At 36.8% G+C, this 26,665-nt stretch overlaps 1 pseudogene; it reads right to left on the minus strand.

Moving 5' to 3' along the window:
• Positions 1-728: 728 nt before the first annotated feature.
• On the minus strand, positions 729-22,691 carry LOC149167326 (metacaspase-9-like; annotated as a pseudogene).
• Between the last annotated feature and the right edge of the window lie 3,974 nt (positions 22,692-26,665).

Genomic DNA, 26,665 nt, shown 5'->3' on the forward strand with positions numbered 1-26,665 from the left:
GACCAAGTGTTTCTTTCTGGGCAACCCTTTGTAATTTATAACATGTTTTGAATTTGAATTCGACCATTCCCCCCACATCCGGTTCATTAATGCTCCCTTAGCGGCATATTTACCCAAATCTTGCCCATAAAGTGCATCTTCCATGCCTCCCTCCCACTCTATTTAGTCTCAAGTCAAGCATCACATCATGAATAGTGACTCCAATGGTCACTTTCCAGCCAACTCGCGTGGCCCCCCTTGCATAGTCACAGACCTTTGCTCATGCATGCAGTTCCGACATCATGTAGCTTCCGGGCAGAGTAGTTTATAGTCCCGTGCCTCCTTTCAACTCCCTGGAGCGCTAAGACTGTACTTCCCATGGTTAGTTAGGTGGCCACGCCACCAGTATAGGGTTTCGGTCGGTCATCCATCACTTCTCCTGGAAAACATCCACCTTTTATTGTTACTGGCTACATCACGTGCTTTACCATCTGCAGCGTGCCACCATGGTTGATCCGTTTAGTAATATGCAGTCCAATCTAAGGCATCAACCTGATCAACTCTTGGCGGTAGTCCCCAAATTCGTCAATGTAATCGTGCGCACCCTATTTTATCACCCTGGTCTTTTTATCGAGAAAACCTTCCTTTATCTCGTTCTCAAGCTTCTTGACTTTTGCTTCCACCAGAGCGCTTTTCTCCCTTAATCGCACCCTTTCCCTCATAAGTTCTTGGAGCCTAAAATCATCCTGTCAAATTTCTTCCTCAGGTCCCAAATGTTTTACTTCGTTCAGTTGCACGATCCCTTCTTCCAAGGCTCCACGAGCTGTCATATCTGCCAACGCTGCTATGCGCAGACTAGTCATTTTATATTCTATGGGGATTACAGTGTTTGCTCCATACTCCAGCCTCAGAGGCGCCTTCTCCGTCAGTTTCTTCCACGTTGTCCTATAAACCCATAGAACCACTAGTACGTGTAGGTCCCAATTAGTCCGTTGCACATTATGTACCTTGTTCAGTGCTTCGCATACTTCATCAAAGGCTTCTGCTTGGATAACTTTCTGCCCACCTGCTCTTTCCATACTTTTTTGTTCCAACCTGAGAGGTCGTTCGCGCAATTGCCTCACCCACACATGCTTACTGACCGTGTTTCTTAACATGAAGTCTGTATGCATCCGCGCAGGTTTTGTAACATATGCCTGCACCCATCTGGACAAGTACGCGCACGGATCGCTCCTTCCGACCTTCTTATCTGTGAATCACATATGAGGCTTGCCAAATCGTATGCACATCGTTCTCCTTCATTCGCATCAGTCCTCAAAGCTTCCTTGGTGTGTACCCCACCACCTCACAGGCATAACGTGCAGTACCCATTTCAAAGCCTCGAAGCGTTGCTGTTTTGGCACCTCTCTTTCAAATAGATTCCGGAAGTCATCTACCTCGCTTAACCGATCATACGTAGGTATATCCCTTACCTTCGTTGATATGCAGTGCAGTGATCTTGTCAACATGTTATATTTCAATGTGGTTACCTCGTGTAACCGGTTCTGCCATCGCTTTATCTCTTCATCAGAATCTAATGTACAGGAGCTTTCACACTCCCATGAGATTCATCTATTCGTGGTTGGATTTGCCCAGTCTTGCTCTTGCATGGTTATATTGTAGATGTAGTCCAAGTCATCATTGCTATCGTAGTTGTGCATTGGCTCCGTGTAGCGCGATCCTTCTGCAGGGTCCAAAGGTACAACTATGTGCAGAGACCTTTTCTCAAAAATCATCTTGCGGTTCTTCAAATTTATCACCCCATTCATGTCAGTGGCCCAATCAATTCCTAACAGTGTGGGGTAGGGATTGTTGTTCTCAAAAATATTTATCACCTCAACATCTACCAGTGTGCTTGCTCATTCGATATCTATGGTGATTCCCTACAATCTTCCCATAGGTAAGATCTTATGTTGGTTCGTTATTCGTATTTGGATAGGAGACCATTGCAATGTAGGCCTCGCCATGTGCTCCCATGTTTGCTTCGGCAGAACATTCGCATCCGATCCTAGGTCCATAATCACTTTGTCCATCTCATATTCTCCAATTTGCATGGTCAATCTCATCCCCCTTACCATCCCCGTCGCGTGCTTTCTGATCTTCAAGACTACGCGCGGTTCTATTGTCATGGTCCCAGCGCATCTATTTATAAGTTCCCATAGTCCCTTTATAGCCTTGTTGTTACACAACAGCTTCATACATGTTTCCAAGAATGTTGTGAGCATCGATGGGTCCATTTCTGGCTCTGGTCTGTCTTTGCTTCCTAAAGTGGAGGCATCGACGAAGCTCTTTCTAGCTTCCATGAAGGTTTCTTAGCGCACTCCAAATCAAACTCTGGCTCTTTCATCGGAGCCTTGCAAACCCAAGTACTATCTTCAAGTTGCTTGCCTTTATCATCCCCTATTGTAATTCCACTTCGGAGCACAATGTTCACATTAGGGTCTTCCTTGCGTGGTTCAGACCTCATCATTTGCAAGTTCTGAGTTGGGGGAGGTTGGAGCGCTCCTTTATCGTGCAACCTTGCTATTAGTGTGGGGAAATCCTCCATCTCATGATCAAAAAATGTACAAGACAAGCATGACAGATGTGTCAGATTTGTAAAATCGTGGGCATAATGTCTTGGCCCTCCGCAATTGTAATATATCAACGGTCCACGACCTCTTCTAGCTCCTCCTCCACCTCAGCCTCGTTCGCACCCCTGAAATCCAGTTCGTGCCACCCCTGCATTCTGGTCAAGGGGCCATGTTTCGGCCTGAAATCTATAGGTGCGAGTCCTATCCATCATCAGTTCATAACTCCTACAAGTGCGCTCATCATGTTCCACTGATCTACGGAAATTACAAAACAACTATTGTGAATTCTGTGTATACTTTTGCAACAGATGGCAGTTGTCTGTAGCATGCTTTCACTCTATTTTACAAATCACGCACCATAATGCAGGCGCCGCGCTAGGTCCTACTTGTGCCTCTGGTCTCAGTGTCATTGGTCCTCCTCCCACAAGGTAATTCATGAACACCGGGCATTAGTCCTTGTCATGTCCCTGACCCTTGCACTTTACGCACCATACCTCGTCGCACACTTCTGAGTGAACTGTCCTGTCTTATTTCAAACTCTGCATCTCAAGGCATAAGCTTTTCAACTACACGTGGATCTGCTAAACTCCCAGGTTAGGATCTTGTATCGGGGTTCATGCAGTCTCATTGCGATCTCCAAGGCCTCGACCTGAGTCGTTAGCCTTTGTTGTGACAATGCGTTCCTTAAATGTGGTGTTAGCGATGCTACAAACCATTCGTGGTGTTGTCCATTCGTCAAAGTCATGTTAGCTTCATGAATTGTGCACTTCAGTCTCTAATCCAGCTCCCAAGTAGTCTTGCTTGGTAGCATTGTGATTTCCTTGAACCTAATGATCGACTATGCCTCTGACTTCGGCCTGCTAAATTCTTTGTTTAGCGCAGTTTGGATATCTGCGATCCCCGCATTCGGATTGTCATTGGAATGCTTAATGTACTAGGCCAGGGCGCAATCTAGCAGAGCGCTGACCAATGTTGCTTTCTTTACATTGTCATCCACAACTCCGTGCGCTTCCCATACAGCTTTTATCACGAACCAAAATTGGTCCGGATCTTCATTTCCTACTCCCTTGAACACTGGCAACTTGATTGCACTTGCCATATTGACTCGCGGTGGTGGCAGAGGTGGTATGGGTGAAGATGGGGGTGAAGACAATGAAACTGGCGATGGTGTGGGTGGGGGTGGTATGTGCGCAATCCTTTGTCTTATCAAATTGATCACACTTCTTAGTGAGACCTTCAGGAGCTCTTCCCCATCCCCTCGCGGAGGTGAAATCAAGGGGCTAGTTTCTAGTTCTACACTACCTTTGTTTTTGTAAATTCTCCCACTTCGTGTAGCCCCAAACATCAATTTATTCAGATAATCCTCTTTTCACACAGTAGCATTTTAATCCAAGTGTTCAAAGACTTAACGTACTTGCCTCATGGTCTTTTGAGGAAGCGTCGTTCTACCTTGCTATGGCTGACTAAAGTATCTACCACAAACTCAGTGATGAATCCTCCTATAATTCGATCAAGCTAGTGATCAACAGCGCGCATGATCTTATCCTCCGATGCTTCCAATCTGCGCACCAATTCTGGGGTCCAAACAATAGGTCTGTCGAGCTTGCACCTTCCTTGGCTATCTGCTAGCTTCACGATCCACTCGTATAGCTCAGTAGGGAAAGATGCGAAGAAAAATTTGTGGATCTCTATGTACAAGTAGCAGTCTAACCACTCTTCTTTTGATAGTCACATATTCCTGTTCTCCTACGCCGCGAACTCGTGAATCTTCCTATCCAACCAATCTTCAATTCCATTCTTAGTTGGATTTCGGTGATACAACATTAAACATCTCTATGCAGATCCCTGTTCTGGCAAAGGAACCATTTGTTGGCTTGTTGGGGCCTAACCCAGGTTCGGAGTTAATTAGCCAAACAAATTCCTGAACTACTGGCCCTTTCGGCAACATTCCGCGAAGCACGGATTGAGGTCTCACCCAAAGTAGTATGGGGGGGTGCTCGAACTAGGTTTCCACACCCTTGAGATGTCTGAGGATTTGATCGGGTCCAATTGTTAGTCCCTTCGCGCAGGTTACCTTGCCCACTTCCCTGGCCCTCGCGCCTTGATATACTCGCCTTCACGTAGCCCTAACCAGGGGCTGTGGGGCTTCTGCACTGCTGGAGAAGCGCTCTGTACTAAGTCCCAAAGTCACACCCGAGATCTTACTTATCTTCTTATACCAGTTAGTTATCTTCGCGTATGTGGATGCTTGGTGTTATATTTATTTATACAGCACGTTCATATGAGTTCGCACAGCAAACAAACAATAAACTTGCATTTCATCCCCAATAATACAACAAACAGGAAAAGATACACAGAAATATGATAAAAATTCTATTTATTAATGCTTCCAATGGTTACGGACTTGACCTACCTTGCGCACTCAGCTGCAGGGGTCTGTGCACTCAGCTGCGGACTATTAGGCCTCTGCGCACTCAGCTGTAGAGCCTTCTCCTACTCTACAACCCAAAGACACGATTTACACTTGACTCAACGCTTCATCAATCCCTTAGACTCATCATCCTTTCATCTATCTTCTTTCTACACTTAGAGCCTCGCTCTATTTATACAATCCCATGGTCCGCGGACCATGGGTAGATCTTTCAAACCAACGTTACATTACAAAGCCAATGGTAGACAACCCTGTGACTCTATTATGACTTCGTGCTCCGCACCCACAAATTGTGGAGTCTTTACAATGGACTTAATCAAAACTTGGGCTTTAAGCCCCAAAACATGCCTTGGGGGGGTTCCATGCCCAACACAACCATAACATTAAAGATAAAATATTGTGACTTACAAAAACCTTAAAATTTTGATAATTTTTCAATCATCGAATTAAAACCAAATATGACTACAAAGAAGCTTAAGTTTTCGATATATTTCAACCATGGCATTATGGAAAAATTATGACTAAAAAAACTTTAAAAATTAACCCCTGAATGAAAAAGTCATTATACCAAGATTAATTTCTTTTTTAAATGCTAAAAGTATATCTATTTTAAAATCTTAGCCTAAGACAACTTGACACATTGCAACAAAAAATTAAAAATCAATCATCAAATTGACATGTGGTGTAGGTGAACTCAACCTATTGCAATGAAATCTTAAAAATCAACCATGAAATTGATACGTTGTGGGGCAGACTTGTCCATTATAATGATAACTTTAAAATCAACTATCAAATTGACACATAATGGTGCCAAGTTGCTAGTTGATGATCGACATGAGCCCTACTAAAAAAAAATAATAATAAATAAGTAGATAAATAAAAAAAATGAAAAATACAAAACAAAACAAAAATTAAAAGATTGAAAAAAATTAAAAGTAAAACAAAAACTCAAAAAGTTTTAAAAAATAACATCTAATAAATAAAAAATATATTAAAACATTAAAAAAAAATTAAAAAGACAAAAAGCTCAAACATAAAAAAATCAATACAAAATATCTTTCGAGAAATCATAAAATAGTTTTCAGAGTCTTTTCAAAGTCCACATGCTTCAACCACTTACTATGATTCATCATCAAGACAAAAATAAGAAATTATATATATATATATATAAACAAAAAAAAATCAAAATATATATATATATATATATATATATAAATAAAATTAATTTAATATTAAAAAAACAAATAAATAAATGTGAATTAGATAATATAAAAAAAATTAAATACAAACTAAAAACAATTTAAAAAAAATATTTAAATGGTAACATTTAAAAAAATAAAAAAAAATATTAAAAAAACATTTAAAGAAACAATAAAAAAATAATTCAAACCCAAAAAATAAAAGTTAAAATAAAAAATAAAAAATAAATTTAAATTTTAAACAAAAATTATTATATATTAAAAAATTCAAAATCTAAACCAAATATAAAATTAAAAAAATAAAATTAATTTAAAAAGGTGAATTACAATTTTATAGTTAAAAATTATTTTAAAAAATATTAAAACTTAATTAAAAAGATAAAAATTATATATATATATAATTTAGAGAAAATTTTTAAAACCTTGATAAATTAAACAAATAAATAAAATTAAATTAGATAATTAAAAAAAAAATATAAACAAAAATTAAATAAGAACTAAAACTATTTTTCAAATAAATAATAAAAATTAAAAAATTTATTAAAAAACATTTAAAGAAATAAAAAAACATATAAAAAATGAGTCAAGAAAAAATTAAAAAATATAATAAAAAAAACCAGTGTAAAATATGAACATTATAAAAAATAAACAATTAAAAATATATAAATACATGAAAAAGAAAATCAAAATTTAATAATTAAAAAAAACAATTAAAATATTTAATTTAAATTAAATTAAACAAACATATTTAAAATTAAAATTTTAAAACAATTAAAATAAAAAAATAAAAGTTTTATAATTAAAAATTATTTAAATAAAATATTAAAAAATTAATTAAAATTCAAATTTAAAAAAAAATATTTTAAAATTTGAAAATTATATATATATATATATATATATTGATGATGATGATGATGGTTAACGTCTATTGAGACTAAACTTTGGTCTATCAGACCTAAAGAAACAAATTATTTAGTTTGATTTAAGATTTTATTCCTATGCTCAAAAAGCTTGGAGAGAAGCCTCCCAAGCTCACTATAATTTTGACATTATAAAAGGATAGGAAGGTCAGTATTGTGACAAAGATTATGAAACTGAGATCTAATGTCACTGTACGGGAGGCACTCTAAGAGGAAGTGGTTTTCATCCTCAATATTCCTATTCTCACAGAGATGGCAGATCCTTTCCATCCACGGTGTTTTAGGAATTGCCCAGTGACCCGTTTCACTATGGAGCTCATGAGAGTTCGTTCTAATCTTCGCTATATTAATTTTCTTCTTTGAGCTAGCTAAAACAAAGAGATACTTTTGATCTTCTAGGGTGGGGTTGATGACCTTCTTATATCAACTTAATTTTCTTTTCGCTGCTAAATCTTTCTCACACCACATTTTTTCTTTGAACTTAGAATTAACAATATTTTTAATGTTATTAATGTTTTGCAATGCATCAATCTCGTTGATCTCCCAATGGTTTAACTAGGCCCTCGTGTCTTTATACCACCCTTGCTTGAGCCTTAGGTGGTTTTGACTGGAATTTAAAGGTAACTTAGGAAGTCTATGATCTCCTATGTTATTGAGCTTGTGCTTGTACAATAGAAGCCTAGTCATAGCTAGGCTCTCGAAGGGGAAATACCTACTTCTATAAGGAGAATAGGGTAGGGTGTATTGCTTTTAATTTTCAGGTTATACGTTATAAAGTGCTGATGGATTTGCTCAATCTTTCTCCAAGATTCTCTAGAGATGCTGCAACCCCAAACCTCACATCCATATAAGATAACAAGAGTGACTAAAGTTTCAAAGAGGAACTTCTTTTTATCCCACATTATGAGGTTTGTCGTTTTACAATTATTTTCAAGACCAAAGTAAGCTTTCCACCCCCCATTAATCCTTTTCTCAATGCTATAGTTCCAGTTGAGCTTGTGATGAATATCAATTCTTAGGTACTTGTAAGAATACACTTCCTCCAAGTTATTATTTTCATACATAAAATTAGCGTACATGTCCTTCTTGGATTTGATAATCATAACTTTTGTTTTGTCAGTGTTAACAGTCATACCCATGGTAGAGTAGAAATCCTTAAGAAGCCTAAGTTGCTTATCAAGATCAGATGGACACCTTACGAGGAGAACAATATCGTTAGCATAGAGAAGAAGGATGACAACTATCCCAGCTAAGATCGTGCCAACAAATCCTGCTTCCTCTAGATAACCTTCGAGCTTGTCATTGTAAATGCCAAAAAGGGTAGGGGAGAGGGGGAAACCTTGTTTAACTCCGATATTACACTTAATATCTTTCGACCACCCCTCATTGCTCTTTAGATTGGCAATTACATTCTTGTATAACCTAATAGTGGTAGCTCTCAACTCAAAAGGAACCTTTAGCTCTGCTAATCTATTCCAAAGGTTGTTTCTAGGAACTGTATCGAAAGCCTTTCTAAAGTCCACAAAGCAACAAAAGGGATTGGATTTATCATTACGACATTCCTCCACAATGATCCTAAGCATAACGAGGTGGTCTGTTGTTGAGTGATGCCTTCTAAAACCCGCTTGGCCTTTAGCCCGCTTACCTTCACTTTCAAGCCATATGCTCAACTTATTTTCCAAAATACTACGATATAACTTAGCTAAGAGAGGGTTGATCATAATTTTCCGATAATTAGAGGGGTTATTTGTATCCCCATTTTAAAAATAGGGATAATGAGGCTCTCAGTCAATAGCTTAGGGAACCCTTGCTTGACTGCTTGATTGAAAAGCTTGTGGATGTGGAGGATGAGGACAGGGCCTCCAATTTTTAAGATTTCCACCTAATAACCTTCAATGTCCTTAGCTTTCCCATTAGCCAGGCGTTTAACCCCAAAATCAATGTCTTCTAGAGAGAAAACTTCTTTTGTTGTGAGTAGGGTTTCAAAGTTATCCATGACATTTGGAGATTCATAGAACTTTTTAAGATAGGAATTCCAATCTTGTAAAGTAATTTTATTATTATCTTTAGTTTTCCTAGTTAGAATTTACCTCCAAAAATTCTTAGGAGCTACCTTAGAGAGGTGTAAGAGATTCTCTTGTCTTTTACAAATGTACCGCCTCCTTTTTCTTTTAGTTAGGGCTTTGTATATTTTTATCTTGCCCATTTTAAGAAATTCATCAACAACTTCCTTAATTGCTCTCCTCACCCTTTTACAATCTTTGTCATACCATGGGTTGGTTTTGCTATTTCTTTTATTATTTGAAACTTCAATTGAGAACTTGTTAATAGAATATGAGAGGGTTATAGTAAAATTATGATAGAGGTCTTCTATGTTGTGTATACTAGATAAAGGAGGAAAATTAGTTCTTAACTCTTCTAGAAAGAGATTGTTTTTGTTTCTATCAAATATTAAGTTCTTTTGGCTATAAGGATTATTTTCTATGGGATCTCTATGCATGACAAGGTTGAGAGTTATAAGTAAAGGCCTATGATCAGAGTCAGGCTCGTGGTCGTTTAAGATGTCAAAATTTATTATTTCATTGTATAAAGGGAGATTGGAAATAACATAGTCTACCACGCTGCTACCAAGCCCATGGATGCAGGTCATTTGGCTAGAATTGGGCCACTTCTTCAGACCATTGCAAATTATGAGATCCTGAGCACTACAAAGCTTGACTAGCTTCGACCCAAACAGATTCTCCCTGAGGTCTTCAGAGCTCCTTTTGTACCTATTAGCCAGAGTAGGGTCTTCGTCCAACCAAAGAGGATTAGGGTTGGAATGATTTCTTAGGATAATAGCTTGTTTACTTGAAGTTCGAGCATTAAAGTCACCCATTAAAAGGATATTACCTTCATTCCTTAGGTTAGAAATATCATTCTCCAAACCATTGTAAGGACTATTTTTATCTAGATTCTTCTTCTTATAGAAGTTAGAATTGATGGGGGGAAAATAACATGTTGCTATGTAGGTCTTTTTATTTATTAATGTCAGCGATCTCTATCCAACTATATTGGTTGTAAGGGTCATTTTTATAAATCCTAGCATGGGGTCGTTTTTAAATTTAAGAATCTTTTATTAAAATAAAAAATAGCCTTCGGCTCCTTGCTTAGCCAGGTTCAATTCCATGAAATCCCTTAAAAAGCAAAAAACACATATTTGGAAATCACTTAAATAAACAAACATTTTAGGATGAAAAAAAAGAAGAGGAATAAGATAACTTGAACAATTTTTAAATAATCAACATTTGAAAAAAATTGTGCATACTTAGGACATCAGAAAATTTAAGTGTAAAAAATGTGCCTTAAAAAAATGATGATTTTCAAAATTCGCATAAAAATCACAAACATTTTAGAAAAATTATCCACACTCAATACATTAGAAAATTTAAAGTGTCAAAAATAAGTCCTCTAAAAAAAGGGGTTGATGTTGCATCAACACTTTTCAAAATCAGTATGAAAATCGCCAACATTTAAAAAAAATTGTTCATACTTGATACATAAAAAAAAATACTTGATACATAAAAAAAAAGAAAGTGTTAAAAATATGCTCCAAAAAACAAAGGTTGATGTTGCATCAACACTTTTCAAAATCAGCATGAAATTCACTAACATTTAAAAAAAATGTTCATAAGAAAATTTAAAGTGTCAAAAATTTGTTCTAAAAAAAATGTGTATTATGAATCAACACTTTTCAAAATCGGATGATTTTTTTGCTACCTCAAAAAAATGGGTAATCGGTCATTTTCTCATTTGATCGGTAACTATGTTTATGGTATATCATATATAAGAAAAAGAAGGATTTCTTGATGAAATTGATCCCAAGGAAGTTGAAAAATATAGGATTTTCATGGAATTCTCATCCATTGGTACATTAGGAGGATCAATATTTACTATGGGTTCGGTAATCCCCTGAACCCACCCTGTAAAAAGGGAAAGGTCCTCAACTATGGGGTTGGAAGCTTCATTATGGTAGGATTTCAACTCATGAATGATAATAAGGGTATTTTGGAATTGGTGTAGCCTTAGACAATGGTGAGAATAATGGCCATACATATTACATAAAGTGTATGGATGGTTTGTGCATAAATACTTGATTTATTTGGATGAATTAGAAAGAGTCAATTGAACGATAGGGATGGATTAGTTAGACTCCAAATCATCCACATTAACAAGTTCCTTGAGTTTTGGAAGGAAAAGACAATAATTTGATAACATGGCTAAGGAGTTTGCATAAAGCAAATGGAAGCAAGGCTTTAGGCATAGTGCCTTGGGTGATCATGGTGGGTACAACATTATCGTTTCCTCCTCTCCACTTCGCTTTTCCCCCTTTGTCAAATCCTTTCCCAACATGGGTAGGACTTGGTTGGGCTTGCATATATGTCATTATGGATATAGGAGTAGTGGATATTGACTAAATAAGGGTCAATGCTAAATAAGGATTTTGTGTAGAGGAAAATGCAGAGGTGGGAAGATCCAAGTACCAAACTAGAATCCTCAAGGTAAGGTCAGGCAAATGCAACGTGGTCATGACTAGTGTACTCATTATTTTAGGTGGTGTAAATAGGAAAGGGATTTTGCTAGAATAATAGTGTACAAGGGGGATTCCCTTAGACACAAATGTTGAAGATACAAGAGTGGTATGTTAAGTAGATGACTATAAGGATGAACCCACATGATGATTAAGAGTCTAGGAGGAGGACAACATGCACACTTGAGATGAGCTTGGTGTATTACTGATAGGTGGAGGAATATAATAAGCATTAAGCAAGGTATATTCTTTATAGACCTAAGGGATAATGTTAGAAATGGAATGGATGGCTTGATTCCCAGCCATGGAAGAAATGACATAATCTCAAGGTTGATCTGAGTTTTAGGATCACGATACCTTAGATAGTTTATGGTGACTATATTCCCATTATGAGGGAAATCATGGTAAATTTATGCACTAAAGAAAAATCTACCTTCATGGCATACATAAAACTACAACCCAAGTGAAGTTTACAGTCTACTGAGGCATCTATAGTTATGTCATCAAGAAATACTTTCTTTCTTGTCACTTGGTTGGGAAAATTCAAGTACAACCCATTAGGATCAGAAAGTATATCTATAGAAGGTGATCATGGATATAATGAGCTTGGGTGACCCTAAATTCTTCTAGAATTGGGTAGACATCGCATAGGTAGAGGAACCTTCATTAAATACACCATTGAATGATGAAATTCTTGATGGATACTAGAAATTGAAAGGCCACAAAATGGGGTAAACAAGGGGATTGGATTTTTCAATGTCAAAGATAATCATCTAATCTTCCAAAGGGTAAAAAATGTCATAAAGTAGAGAGTAAAGCCTTCTTTGCGTTGGACATATTTAGATGAATTCTAAAGCTAACATAGTAGCAAGGGATTGAGTCGGGTCATCAATTCTACTATTGTGGGTAGCATGTGCATGGACATTAGGTACATTTCATCTCAATAGGATCTTTGGCATCTTAGGTTGTGGATCAACACTAGGTCAAGGTATGTGAAAAGTTCCATCATTGGATGAACAAGGTTTTATAAACTAGGTCTATTGGGTCTCAGCTGGTGGACCATATTAATGGGATTGAGTGGCCAAGTTGATATTAGCCATATCCATGTATAGAATTTGGTAAGTCCCATTTCTAGGGTGGTTAGGAATGGGGGGTGGTGCAAAAATGTTGGCTTATGGTATGGCCACATACCCCTCTATAGGGAATTGGTTCCTTAACACAACTAGTTGTAAGGACAAGGGTTGGGTGGAAGAAGGTGGTGGCTAATTAAGACACTTGGAAACCTATGTTTCCTACCAAATATGACACATCATTGGTAAGAGAGGGAACCACAATTGGAACAATGATTATTAGTACAAAGTTTCTTCCCTAATTAGACCATAATTTATTTTCTTGGCCTTGGGGGTTAGTGTTTGGGTTTTACTTAGAATTCACATCAGGTTATTAATCATGTTTCCCTTGTTTTTGTGCATTTTATTTCCCCTTCACCTAATTCTTCTTCTTTAGATTTGATTTAGGAGGGTTAGGAACATTTTTGTAGGCATACAATTGTTCATATGGGGAAGTTTTAGGTTGACTAATGGGAGCTTGGGTTACCATTATTTAAGGGATTGTGACACCTTGTTGTGGATTAAGGAATGAATAATATATATTCAATAGAACCCTAGTATAAGTAAGACTCATACAAGCTTGCCTAGGCACATGGGGATGCAGATGGGGAGAATCATATTACATGAAAGTACTAACTTAAGAAGAGGAATAAGATGGATCTAGAGGTGGATAGGAGTAAGAGGTACTCACATCACGATAAGGTTTACCATATCTACTAGGTCATGGGGGATTAGGATGTGGTTGGTTGTAAGATATAGATTTGGTAACACCATCAACCACATGGGATGTTCTTGGTGTTAAAATGTCACCTAAGCAAGAGTGAGGTAAATTAGGAAGGATGATATATAAATACTTTGACTAGGCATAAATAAGATCATATTGTTGGTGTTATAGGCCATTTTGTCACATCTGAGCAATAGGCCTACTAATGGATCGATCAACATCTTATTCCCCCTTTACATCATCATTGCACAAATCCTTATGCATGACTCTCTCATTCCCCAGAGTTTCTACCCTAAACTACATCATCTAAGCCTATTTTAGGACCAATTCTCCCTAGCCTCTTGCTGGACTACGTTCACCTACAAGTTTATCCACTGTATCCTGCGTTGATCACCTACAGTTTTCTCCCCTTTTAAACATTGTTTCTAGAAATTCAGGGAAAAGAGAAAAATTATGGAAGCCTCCTATTCCAGAAGCTTCCAGAATTTGTTACAACCATTTACCTAAGTGTTGTGGTAGCTATAACCACCCTCAAAATTTTTTCCTTAGCTTCGTTTCGAAGCCTCCATACCAAGCTTTCACAACAGCATGTCTTGCCTTGTCAACTACACAAGCTTCAGTGATTTTCTTGTAGAATGATAGCTTGTCCATCAAAGCTTGTTGCATCCCCCTCACAGGCTGTTTCACCGAACTTGTTCCAGCTGCAGGCTGAGCAACTCCCTCAAGAAATTGAGCAATTTTGGAGGGGAACCAATGTTCCCTCTAGAAATTGTGCAATTCTGTCTGGAATCTTGTTGGGCTCCATAATTGTGCAAATCTGCCTGTCACTGTTCACTGGAAAAATTGTGCAATTCCTCCTAGCAGGATTGCTCAGCCTAGAAATTGCACAATCCTAGGTAGCAGTTAGTTGCTCTGCCCAGAAATTGTGTAATCCCCCTGGGCATCCAGCTCAGCTCCCTCCCAAAAATGTAATTTTTTTCCTCCCAATTGAGCAGACTGTCGCATGTGCAATTGAGTTGACCGGTTCCCTCTGGGACCGAGAAAATCTAATTTGCATGCATGGGTTTCTCCTCCCAAGGAAACATGCAAAGGCATCCCTTGTTTCAGGGATCTATTTTTAGCAGTGGAGGTTACATGCAAGGATCATTTCAAAAACCTCCCACTAAGTGCCTCTTTACTTAGATTTGTGATATGCACGTCGCAACCTCGATTTTATTGAAACTCATCAACCAAACATTGCAGAGGTCATTTCTCACATCGATCTTGTAGCTATGACATCCCACATTAAATCTAGGAGTCATGGCACATTCATCTCAACTGTTTTGGGGTAAGCCCGCTTTTCATGTCTCGCGCTGTGTTTCTGGCGCTTTTTGTGTTTTTCTTTGTATGAATGTTTTCTGCTTGATTTCAGTGAGCGCTTGCTGTCGTTTTGATACATACTAGCTTGTACTAGCATCGTTTCAATTTTCATTAACATCTCACTTTTGTCGCATGCATGACATTGTTTTGCACGAACGGTCACCGTTGCGGCAACTCGCTTCACACACATGCATGCTTTCCCATTTTCTAAATCCTGCACTTGTTGTTTGCATGAATGATCATTCACTCTTTTTTGCACTCATCTCATCATGCTTTCACACTTCTCATGTTTTTAATCATCCATTTGCCGCACTGGGTTGCCTTGGCCCAAACTGTGCATTGCCCAGCTAGCACTATGCATTTTCGGAAGCGAAGGCTTTGCCTTCCCTCCAGAAATTGTGTAAGTCTAGCTAGACACTGACCTCTAGGCTTGCATTGCACAATTCTTGGAGGCAGTGTCCCGTTGGCCCCAGAAACTATGCAATGTAGTTTGCTGGTTGCATGTCACTGCTGATTGAAATTGTGCATTGAACCATTTCAGTCCTCAGCGGGCTAGGTTGGACTGTGCATTGCGTACTTCCAGCAGTTAGTCATCCTCCTCATAGCCTGGACTGTGCCTTGCACAATTTTGGTAGTCAGTCTCTCGACCTTCCGGCGGAAATTGCGTAACCTTCATGATCAGTGACACAGGTATGCTGCAAGTCAGTTCTCAAGTTCGTTTTGGTTTTCGACTAACAGATTTCTTTCAATGAGTGTTTCCATGTCTCGAGGTATCGCAGGTGTTCATCTGCCTCTCAGCAACACAAGTACAATGGCCTTCAAGAGAGAAAAGTCAAAGGGCACCGTTGAGAACACAACGTGTGTTGTAGCCAAGCTAGTGTCTATGAGCTTGCCTACCTATGAAGAAAACAAGTTGTTCGTAGACAAGGGCATCAAGATAATATGGCAGCAACATCACAATGATCAGCATCACAACGAGCAACACCATTAGCAGAAGCAGAAGGCAACACACCCGCATGCGACGAATGCAAGAGGAAGATTGTTGACAACACAGAGGTGGAACAAAGTTGCAAGCTCAAGTAGATCCACTTGTGATGAAGGAAACTTTGGAGATTGAGGCTATGAGGTGGTGGCATCACAAGACAACCGCGTAAGAGCAAAGAAAAGAACAAAGAAGGAGTTGCAGGTGGTGAAGCAGCAACTGAAGGAAGAACATGAGCTGCACAGATGAGAGGATGAGTTGCAGCAGGAGTAGGTACAAAAGGGGGCACAACATGCATAGATGGATGAAACTGTGCCCGTACAAGTTATATATCCATCCTAGTAGCTGGCACAGAGTAAACATGGTGAGTGGTGTTGTTGATCGCATGCAAGGAAATTTAGCAGCATGCATGTCATTGTGCGCACGCATGCGATCCAACCCATCAGCACACTCACCGAGGCGAAGACAAGAACCAAGTCCGACTAGAGCTGAACATGCAGTTGATAGTTGATGCGCATGACCACCAGCACACACTGGAAGATCAACATGGACACTATGCATCAGTGTGTTGTCGGTTTGGCCGCACCCAAGAAGACCATGCACATGCTAATAGACGAGTTGGATGGGGGAGCCATACCAATGCACCCAGATGCAACAGAGGCAAGAGTTCGTTTTAACAAGATGTCACCATGGAGCGCATGCAAACCATCATGGATGACCAATTTTGGCATCAGCTCATGACCTTCACCATCACAAGCATGTCAAAGAGTTGGTCTCACCACAACAGACCGAGTTTCAGTGATGTCTTGCATGGCTTGCTCAAGCCATTTTGTCTCACATGGGTACATGTGCATTGTAATGTAACGTCTTCTCAAGTGGAAGTTCAAGTGTTGATTGTTGGATGTAACAGTCATAGAGTAGATGAAGAGTCATGAGGGTAGATGAACTATCACAAAGGGGAATGTCAAGGGTCACCCCACCCTTTGTTATAAATAGAACCTCATAACTCATTGTAAAGGCTTTTGGTTAGCTAAGCTTCCGATAGGACTATCTTAGAGAAAGATTGGACAATATTGTAACGAACCTTGGCTTCTCCACTACGCAGAGCTAGTACATCTCTTTGGAGGAGTAGGTGGTTGAGGCTGTAACGTTTTGCTGTCGGAACTAGTGGTTGGACATGGATGTATTGTATGATTGGAACTTACACTTCTTAATATAATAGCGCCAGCATGTTTCATGCATATGTTGTATTGTATTATATGTTATCTGGTTTACTCTAAATGATATATGTATTTATTTGCTTAGGCATGCATGTATGGACTATTTTGTATAAGTATGTATGAATATTTCTGAAATGTGTTGTTGGTTTAGCCATCGCTTTGGAATGCTCGCTAACTTGCTTTCTAGCTTGTGATGCATCTTCACTCGTGTGTTCCCTTCCAAGCCACATACTATTACAGGTTTCCAAGGGGTGCACTCACTTCACCCTTAGTGTGTTAGAACCTCTCATGCACCTCACTTGACTTACTGTAGTTTTCACACCCTTGCTACCAACAGGGACATCTTACTTAAATCTGTACGAAATCGCAGTCAAGACATTATCATACGACCCACTGCTGGGACTCCTACACCAAATGGTCTAAGGTCTAATTGGGATTTCTTACCGGGGAGATCCCCTTACATATTGGCGGGTCCAGCGCCGTCAATATTTTGGCACTAAAAGGAGGGCCATATGACAAGCTGAGCCTTCACATCCGTTTTGAATCTCTACATATCTATCATGACTAACTACCGAATTCCTCTTCCAGAGTGTATGTTTTATGGCCTAGCGGTAAGAGCCAATTTTCGATTTTAATTTTTAATATTTTAAATTTTGATTAAAATATTATCAAATTTTAAATAATACTTTAAAATCTGTATCTAATCCAAACTCAGATAAAATTCCACTTATCCAATCTTTCAAAATAATAACACATCCTATTCTTAGGGAAGCAACAATATACATTACTTAACAAATTAACAATGCAACCACTTTAACAAGGGATCATATATGAAACTCTTCATCTCACTTCACATCAGACAATTAATGTTCCTCTCTATTGCAACTTTCTGTCTCGGCCTATACCAACCATATTTTTTTTATTTGATTGTGGTAGTTTTTTACCCCAACGGTTATATCCATGAAGGTGTTGCTACCGTGATACCTACAAAATATAGAACACAAATATATCATGACAACAAACAAAAATTGCCTGAAAATATTCATCGTTGTGATCATATCATTTATATGCTCAATATTTCTGTCGGTACTAGAAAATGACCCATACCATAAAATTTATTGGCAAAAAAATCACACTACACATGGAACGTAGATTGTCTCCTTTTTGTTTAGAATAACATTACTTTACAATAAAAATCACGAAGAAAGCACACATTGTAGATCTATATTGAGGTCATGTTGGAGGGTAAATGTCAATCAACAAATTATATATACAAATCCTCTCATGATTCCTTTTATTCTTTTATGATTCTTGCCATCAATCTTATGATGGATACTGTGAGAATTCCTTTTCGTGGATTCCTTGCACAGGAAAGTAACATCGGCATTGTTGTCACTGCAGTAGAGACACGGATGCTGTGAGTACCCTTCTTTCACAAGCGAATTTCTTGTACCCAAAACCAATTCCCTGTTGCTGATGGGCTTCCCATGCTATTCAAGAATTGTCTGAATTGCGTTAGTGAATGCTCCATACGCTTCCTTCAGATCACTTGTAGGGCAGGCGTCCTCAGATGTCTTGTTAGTTTGGCATCCACTCAATATAATACCCATTTCCTCATCTATACGATACTGCAGCTCCTCACGATCATCTACAAGTTGGATTTTCTTCACTCCCTTTTCGGCCTTCATGATAGAGCCATTTGTATTAATATGCCTCTTAACTTTGGGGCTGTATTTATCACCGAAAAGTTGAAAGAGAGCGATTGTGATTTTATGAGCCTCCATTTCAGCTTCTCCAATATTTTCTCTTAGGACTTCCCGTAACGAGTCCATAGGCAAGAACTTGCTCTTTGAAGAATGTTGCGTTGATTTTTCTGGATCTGTTAATGATCTCGAATGAACATGAGGACCAATTTACTCCTCTTTGTTAATTAGGCCTCCACGAGTCTGACACCATGGTGAAATTTGCCCCCATAGGAACCTTATTCACTATATTCACTATAAACCTGAAGTCCTCATCTTCGTGCATACATATGAAAATTCAGTACTAATAGTAATGAGGAAATTAAGTCATAAACATTAATGAGAAACAATAATTCGGATATGATAAAAAATTTTACCAGATTAGGAGAAATGTCTGTTGTACCTGTAACAAGAATGAAATCGCATGGGACGATACACTTGTCATTGTGGGAGGACTTGTGCATGCTAGTGAGAGTGTCGTGGCTCCTATAGTGAAAGAAGAGGACGTCTCCGGATTTGGCATGACGAACCATGGCGAGGAGAGCCGCACAAATGTTTGCTCTTGTGGGATTTGTATATGCTTATGTTGGAAAGGCGGAGGAGACAAAGCACAAATAATTGGCACATAAAACACGAGCTGATGCTCTTCTATTGATCACAAAAAACATGATTATTACAATGAACTCGGTGAAGAATATTTAACCCTTTTCCAACTAACGACTTACCTAAAATATCTTTACATACAAGCACACACTAAAAGGCATCTATCACTTCACTTGACTTGACTCAACACTCAAACACTCAACTCTCAATCACTCAGTTAACTGACTCTCTATGTTTAGCCAACTCCACATGTGGGAGTAATTACAATTTCTAATACTCCCCCTTAATTACGATTGTATGACTCAACATAACTTAACTTGAATCGATTATCTCTCAAACATTCCTACTGGTTTATGTCTCAGCTAGGCTTACAATGACTCAAGACTTTCACAATTATGCATTTTATTTTTTTCTTCTTCCAAATTTTATATCCTCGAAATTGCTTAATTCTTTGTTGAATTCTTTGTTGAACTTTCTTGTTGTAGGCTTTATTTACTTGTTGCTGCTGCAATTTTTCTTTGACTTGTTTTGAACTTGTTCTGAAAAACAATTGGATCATGTTTTCTACACCTTCCTCTTCAAATATTCGTTCAACTATGCACTGCTGCCATAATATTGCATCTTCAAACTGTCTTCTTTGCTCTTCTTCTTGCACTTCATATACCTGTCTTTCTTTTTGCCATATTTTCGGATAGAAAAATCGCATCTCTACTTGACTTCATTGTTGAAAAATGGTTTCATTGCATTCATCTTTGTCTTTCATATCATGCTTTTCTTTCATCATTAGGTGCTACAACTTTTTTCCTGTAATCTGCATACTCAAGATCATTATTCACCATTTCATTCAATTCTTTTATTCCAGCTGCTGCTTTAAGACTCGCATCAATTTGTTTTATTGGTTTCTGAATCCATTCTTCAATGAGCTTCAAATATGCATCAAATTTATTAACAACCTTGCTTTCAACTTCTGCTCCCATGCTATTTTGAACACCTACATATTCAAAAACAATGTTAAAAACATCTTTAATATGACTCTCTTCAGTGAGAGCTTCCTGCTCTACATCTGCCTTCTTTTCAACTGCATGGAGGTTGTCTTCCACTGTTATGTTGTTAGTGGATATTCTCATAAAAAACTCTTCAATCACTTTATCATGTTCTTGATCATCAACTGCTACTAGATGACATACTGCTTCATGAGCAGTTCCAACTGCTTCATATCTTTCCACTACAGTGGTAGCTTCAACCTTCAATGTTTCATCAAACATTTCACTTACCATATTGTCACAATCAATCTCTATTTCAAAAAAGAAACCACACATAACATCAACATAATGTTCATCCACACTATGGTGGGATATCCGAGCATGCATGTGCTCATTGTCAAATTCATTGACAATTTCAACTTCACCAAATCCATTAGTTGCGACTAGATTCACCAATTCACATATAACTTTGCAGTCATCATCCACATGTGTCTCATCATAGTGGGATTCACCATCATCTGTATCATCCACATTACAGTGGAGTCCTTGAGCATTTATTTTCTCTTGCTCTGTTTCACACACAAAGGCTTCAACTTCTCTCTCTGCAATCTTTGTTGCATCTTCTTCATCCATATGCATGCTTTCATAATGGGTTTCAATTTTATGGTCTTGACAACCATCATCCACTTTTGAGTGGGGTTCTCCAAGCTCTATTTTCCTCTCAAAGTCTTGCTCATATACTCTTAGATCTGCGGTTGACTTCTTTGCTTGTGACATAACCTGATGTTGCATGTCGCTCCCCCTTGCACCAAACTCTACTTCCAGGAACTTCCATGCTTCCTTGGAAGTTGTAGCTTTTGCTACCTTGCACAAACACTTCTCATCCAATGCATGTTTTATAAAATTCAATGCTAAAGCATCACATACTTCATCATATGGGTTATTAGACCCATACTCAATTAACTCTTTAGCTCTAAGAAAAGTTAACATCTTGATAACCTAATGATCAAAATATTTCCCTGTAAACATAGGACTCAGCGGTAGCAGATCAAAGCTATACCAAACACCTTGGATTTCTTCTTTGTCTTCTATTAGACTTCTTAGTTTCTCAGCTGTGGCATGAACCTCTTTAACCATGGCAATGATTTTTTGCCTCTTCTTTTCTATTTCTTTTCTTAATATGCTTCAGTCGCACTTTGTAACCCATGACTATCGTCTTTTTTTCTATTTATAATTTATTTCCTGATTGCATGATTGTATCTTCTATATCGCCCTTGAAAAAAATATAATTTTCAATATGCGCCCCTGTAAAACGCAATCTTCACTCAAAAACTATCATACTTGACAAAACAAACAAAATATTTTTATAAACAAATAAACTTGACAAAACCCTAAACTCTCTTATGAATAAAATCTTTTTCTTTATTTGATTTTCTTTTCATAAAACTTACTTTAAAAATCTTCCAAAATAAATTTCCAACTTCAAAAACCTTTTATAAACCTTTCCTTTATAATTCTTTTCATACCATGCACTTTTTAATATAAAAACCTTTTAAAATACCTTTTGAATAACTTTCGGTGGCCCTTTTGAATATTTGAGCAAGCAATTAAAATAAATTTCCAACTTCAAAAACCTTTTATAAACCTTTCCTTTATAATTCTTTTCATACCATGAACTTTTTAATATAAAAAACCTTTTAAAATACCTTTTGAATAACTTTCGGTGGCCTTTTTGAATATTTGAGCAAGCACTTTAAAATATTAGGCGGAATGGTTTTTACTAAGTGCGAATGTCGTTGACTCGCCAATTTATAAATAAACAAGGTTGTTTTTCTTTTGATCACATAAAATATGATTATTACAATAAATTTTGTGAAGGGTATTTAATTTTTTCCAACTAATAATTTATTTAAAATATTTTGATATGTAACAATACACTAAAAAACATCTATCATTTAATTCAACTTGACTTAACAATCAAACACTCAACCTTCAAACTCAATTAACTTAACTGAGTTTATATTTAACCAACTATACATGCCAAAGTAATTACAAACAAAAAAATCGAAAGTAATTACAATTTCTAACAACTTCATCGGTGTAAAGAAACTGATGTTCCGTTTGGCAAAGCCGAAGCGATAAATGAGCCTGCGTTGCATCCTCATAACGTAGTTTACGCATCCTTGAAGTTCATTTTCTGTGTTGGGATAGTTGCATCCCACTAGCACAGCGTATTTTCGTTTGGCCATTGATCAAAATCCTGACAACTAACTTCTTGACAGCAGCAAATCAGAAAATACTATTGATAAGAAGCTGAATAATTTTGAATAGTGAAATGGGCGTATATTTGCAGTGAATAGTTTGAGATGGAAAGTAAATTAATATTGAAAGTGTATCCTTCACTTTCACGATTCCTGGAGAAACTTCTTCCTGGAACCAGCTTTAACTAATAAAACAAGACTGGAGACGACCACGTTTGTCTCCACATTTCTACTTAATACTTATGTTGGAATGTTTATTGACGCGCCGATGATGCACGAATTTTGTACAGAGATGAGGCGTGCAAGCAACTGCAAGGATTCTCTCCCACAACTGTGCTGAAGCCTGAAACACATGTATGCAGAGTCATCCAGGCTCAAAATGCATTAAAATATTAAAGGAATATTTTGATTAACGCAACCAACTGACATAGAAACACTTTCGTGGGAAACTGAATTTGATTAAAGAATGCAGTAAAAGATTCGAATACAGTGATCGAAAATATTTTCGTGGGACACGGATTTCCAATCTTATTGGAAGTCCGATACGTGTAATGTGGGAATTGCGCCGTTTTTTCACGGAAGAGCTGCCACGTAGGGTCGGGATCAGTTATTATCCAATTGAACAATCGAACAGCCTTTTAACGGGTTGAAATGAGTCCAATTGTATAAAAATCAACATTACAAATATATGTTTTAATTTATTTTTGATTAATAAAGAAATATATTTTATAAAATTTAAAAGAGCTCGAGTTTCATGCTCTGGAGTGGAAGTTTGCTTGCTTGTATGGAAGGGAAGTTTGTTATTGGATTACTTCTGGTTATTCAATGGAAGTCTGCTTTCTTGTTAGGGAAGGGAAGTTTGTTATTGGATTAGAAACTTATAAGTAAAAAGGGTAAGTTTGCTATGCGTCACAAATTGAATTTTTTTAAGAAGGTAAGATAATTAATAATTTTAAAAAGTGTTAGGAGTCCAATTTTAACAATAGGAGGAAAGTTCGTTACAAAATTAAATAATTAATTTGTGAAAAGAGAACTAATGTTTTAGTAAATGAAGGGGACTAAATTATCTAATGTTGATGTGATACCTAAATAAGTTATATATGATGTTTTTATAAAATATTATCATAAAAATAATATACTAAATAGCCAAAGCAAATTAATTAGTTAGGAGATTAAAATACATAATACTATTTTGATCACAAATAAATTATGATATACAAAATAAAAGAGGGATATAAAGTAAATTTATATCTATATATATTAAAAATGGAACTCGGTTAATCGTGTAACAAAAAAGAAATTAAAATATCTAATACTACTTTAGTTTCTGAAAACTGAAATATGTAATATTATTTCGATACTCATTTTCAATATTAAACCATAGAAATGAGAGTCAACTAATAGTAAATTAAGGGATTAAAATGTCTAATACTACTTTAATACACAAATAATTTATGTATGATTTTATAAATAATTTATGTATGATTTTATTTAATACATTGCAAAAATATTATTGTAAAAATAATATACAAAATAAAGGAGGCGGGTAAAGGAGGCAGGTAAAGAAAATTAAATTATATATATATATATATGTGTGTTTTTTCAATATTAAAGAATTTGTTAAAAAGAGATTAAGTTAATCTTGTAGTTAAAAAATGGACTATAGTATTTAATACTATTTTCATACATAAAAATATTATATGATTCAGTAAGGCTCACACCCCTAGTTAAAAAATGGGCTATAGTATTTAATACTATTTTCATACATAAAAAAATTATATGATTTAGTAAGGCTCATACCCCTTAAGACACGATAACTCCCACAATTGGCTTCCACACTCAACGCCTCTCAATGAGATTTGAGGTGCTTCCACATTCAACCCTTCTTCATGAGATTTGAACCTCAAACTTGATGAAGACTAAACCCTAGACAAACCAAATGGTCTACGCCTCATGGATTGTTATAGCATGCATGCACATTTTCAAGGATTCACCACCGTTATAAAGGTTAAGGAGGTGAACTAGCAGCTTTGATTGTTAGGTGTAGAGGTAAAACAAAAGTATTCTATGTGAACGCGAGGTTTTGGTCATAACATTATATAAGGATGAAAATGGATACTTATGAGAAATTCACAGAAGTTCAAGAAATCTAATAAAATCAATTGAAGCACTTAACCATTAAGTGTACACATTTCAAGCTTGTGATGATGCATTGAAGTCAAGCATGTGAGAGAAAACAAAGTCAAAGAAGACTATGGGCTCTATGCTTGATCCAAGGCACCCACCAATGAAGGAAGACGGGCCTAAGGTGCACCCTCCTCTAAACTAGAACCCTAGAATACAAGTTATGAATTCAATAGGATAAACCCATTGGAAACAAGGAAATGATGAGTCCTTAAAACCAACACAAGTTTGAAAGTAATATGTGATTTACAGACACCAATGGAGGATGGAAAGGCACTAAGAGGAGGACTCAAGGCTTCCCTTCTTTAGAGAACAAATGCAAGGTTGATTTGGTAGCAACTAAAAGGATTTCGTTGGGAATGGCGAGTTACTGGTTAAACAGATTTAAAATATATATCAATAAACCATAGGGACAACTAAAGGAAAAATCTTGGCATACAAGATGGGTATGACTTATGCAGGTGTTGAAAAATTGTGCCAATTGGGATAATTATGATTTTGATGACGACTATAAAATTATTCAACCTTGGAAGCCTACTGCTCATTTCCTTAACCCCTAACTACTCCTTCCAATCTTCCCCATCCCTTCCCCCCTTAGTTCCCTTTTTCTTCATATTCTCTCTTTACTTTCGTAATATCATTTCTTTCATGGTTTCCATCTTTTGGTCCTTGCATTATTTTTAATCTTTGACCCTTTTAATTAATACTTATTTCACCCAAACCCTAGCTTAGATTATTTTACTATTTTATATTTTGTTATTTCATGAACCTTAATACCCCCAACCATTTTATTTGTTTGTTAATAAAAAATTAATTATTTCTTAACACTCTAAATTAACAATATAACAATTTTCAACTTTCTTTGTCATCCTTCTATCCTATTTCTTCCTAACAACTATTTTATTTTTAAAACTAATGATTATCCTTTTACCTTCACCTATTTATTCTTCTGTATGCTCTAGCTACTTACATCAAAGCTTTTTTCCATGATTATGGATGGACTGCCCACTCGAAACATTAAACATTTATAAATCTCAAACACAATATTATTCCAAAAGACTCTCATAACAAACTATAACAAAAATCAATGTGAAATTGAACAAACTTCATGGGACATACATGAAATGAAATGAAATGAGGTTGCCATAAACTAAACCAAGTTCTTGAGGAGCACAAGGTCCTGTTGGTATATGTCAAGAGAAAATGAGGGGCAATTGAGGGTAAATGGGTTGTAAACATGATGCAAAGAAATGAATGTGTCTCTAACTCTAGTATGTAGACTAGATAAATTCCCAATCCTACATGGATTAATGGTATGGGTGCAAAAATTCAACATTTATCGTGATTATTGTAGGGCACCTATGGAAGAAAGATTCTATCACTTGATAGATGGAAAATGCAAAATATGAATAGGATGATCCGTTTACCAAAGTGTGGGGGTTCTTGTAGGCAATTCCCGTGGAATGGAAGGAAAATGTAATTAACCAAGGGGAAGTGCTCTATATTAAGTGCCAAAGGAAATAGCTTTATGGAGACCCATATCCATGTATAAATATGGTTATACATGGTGAAATTCTACTCATAATTCAACAAGTATGAGAGAAAATGGGTACCCAAGTAAGTAGGATAGACAAGTAGAAATTCATAGAAAACAAGACATGCTTTAATGCTTCTAACAAAAATAGCTTCTAAGTAAAGTAACAATAAAAAATATGAGAATACCCTTTTGAAAGGATGAAAGCTATGATTCTAATGGTGTATATGGTGCCAATTGGAGTCTATATGAG

This window comes from Pinus tabuliformis, chromosome 5_1 (assembly GCF_031772625.1).
Source record: "Pinus tabuliformis cultivar Carrire ecotype Pingquan chromosome 5_1, CPIR1, whole genome shotgun sequence".
Lineage (NCBI taxonomy): Eukaryota > Viridiplantae > Streptophyta > Pinopsida > Pinales > Pinaceae > Pinus > Pinus tabuliformis.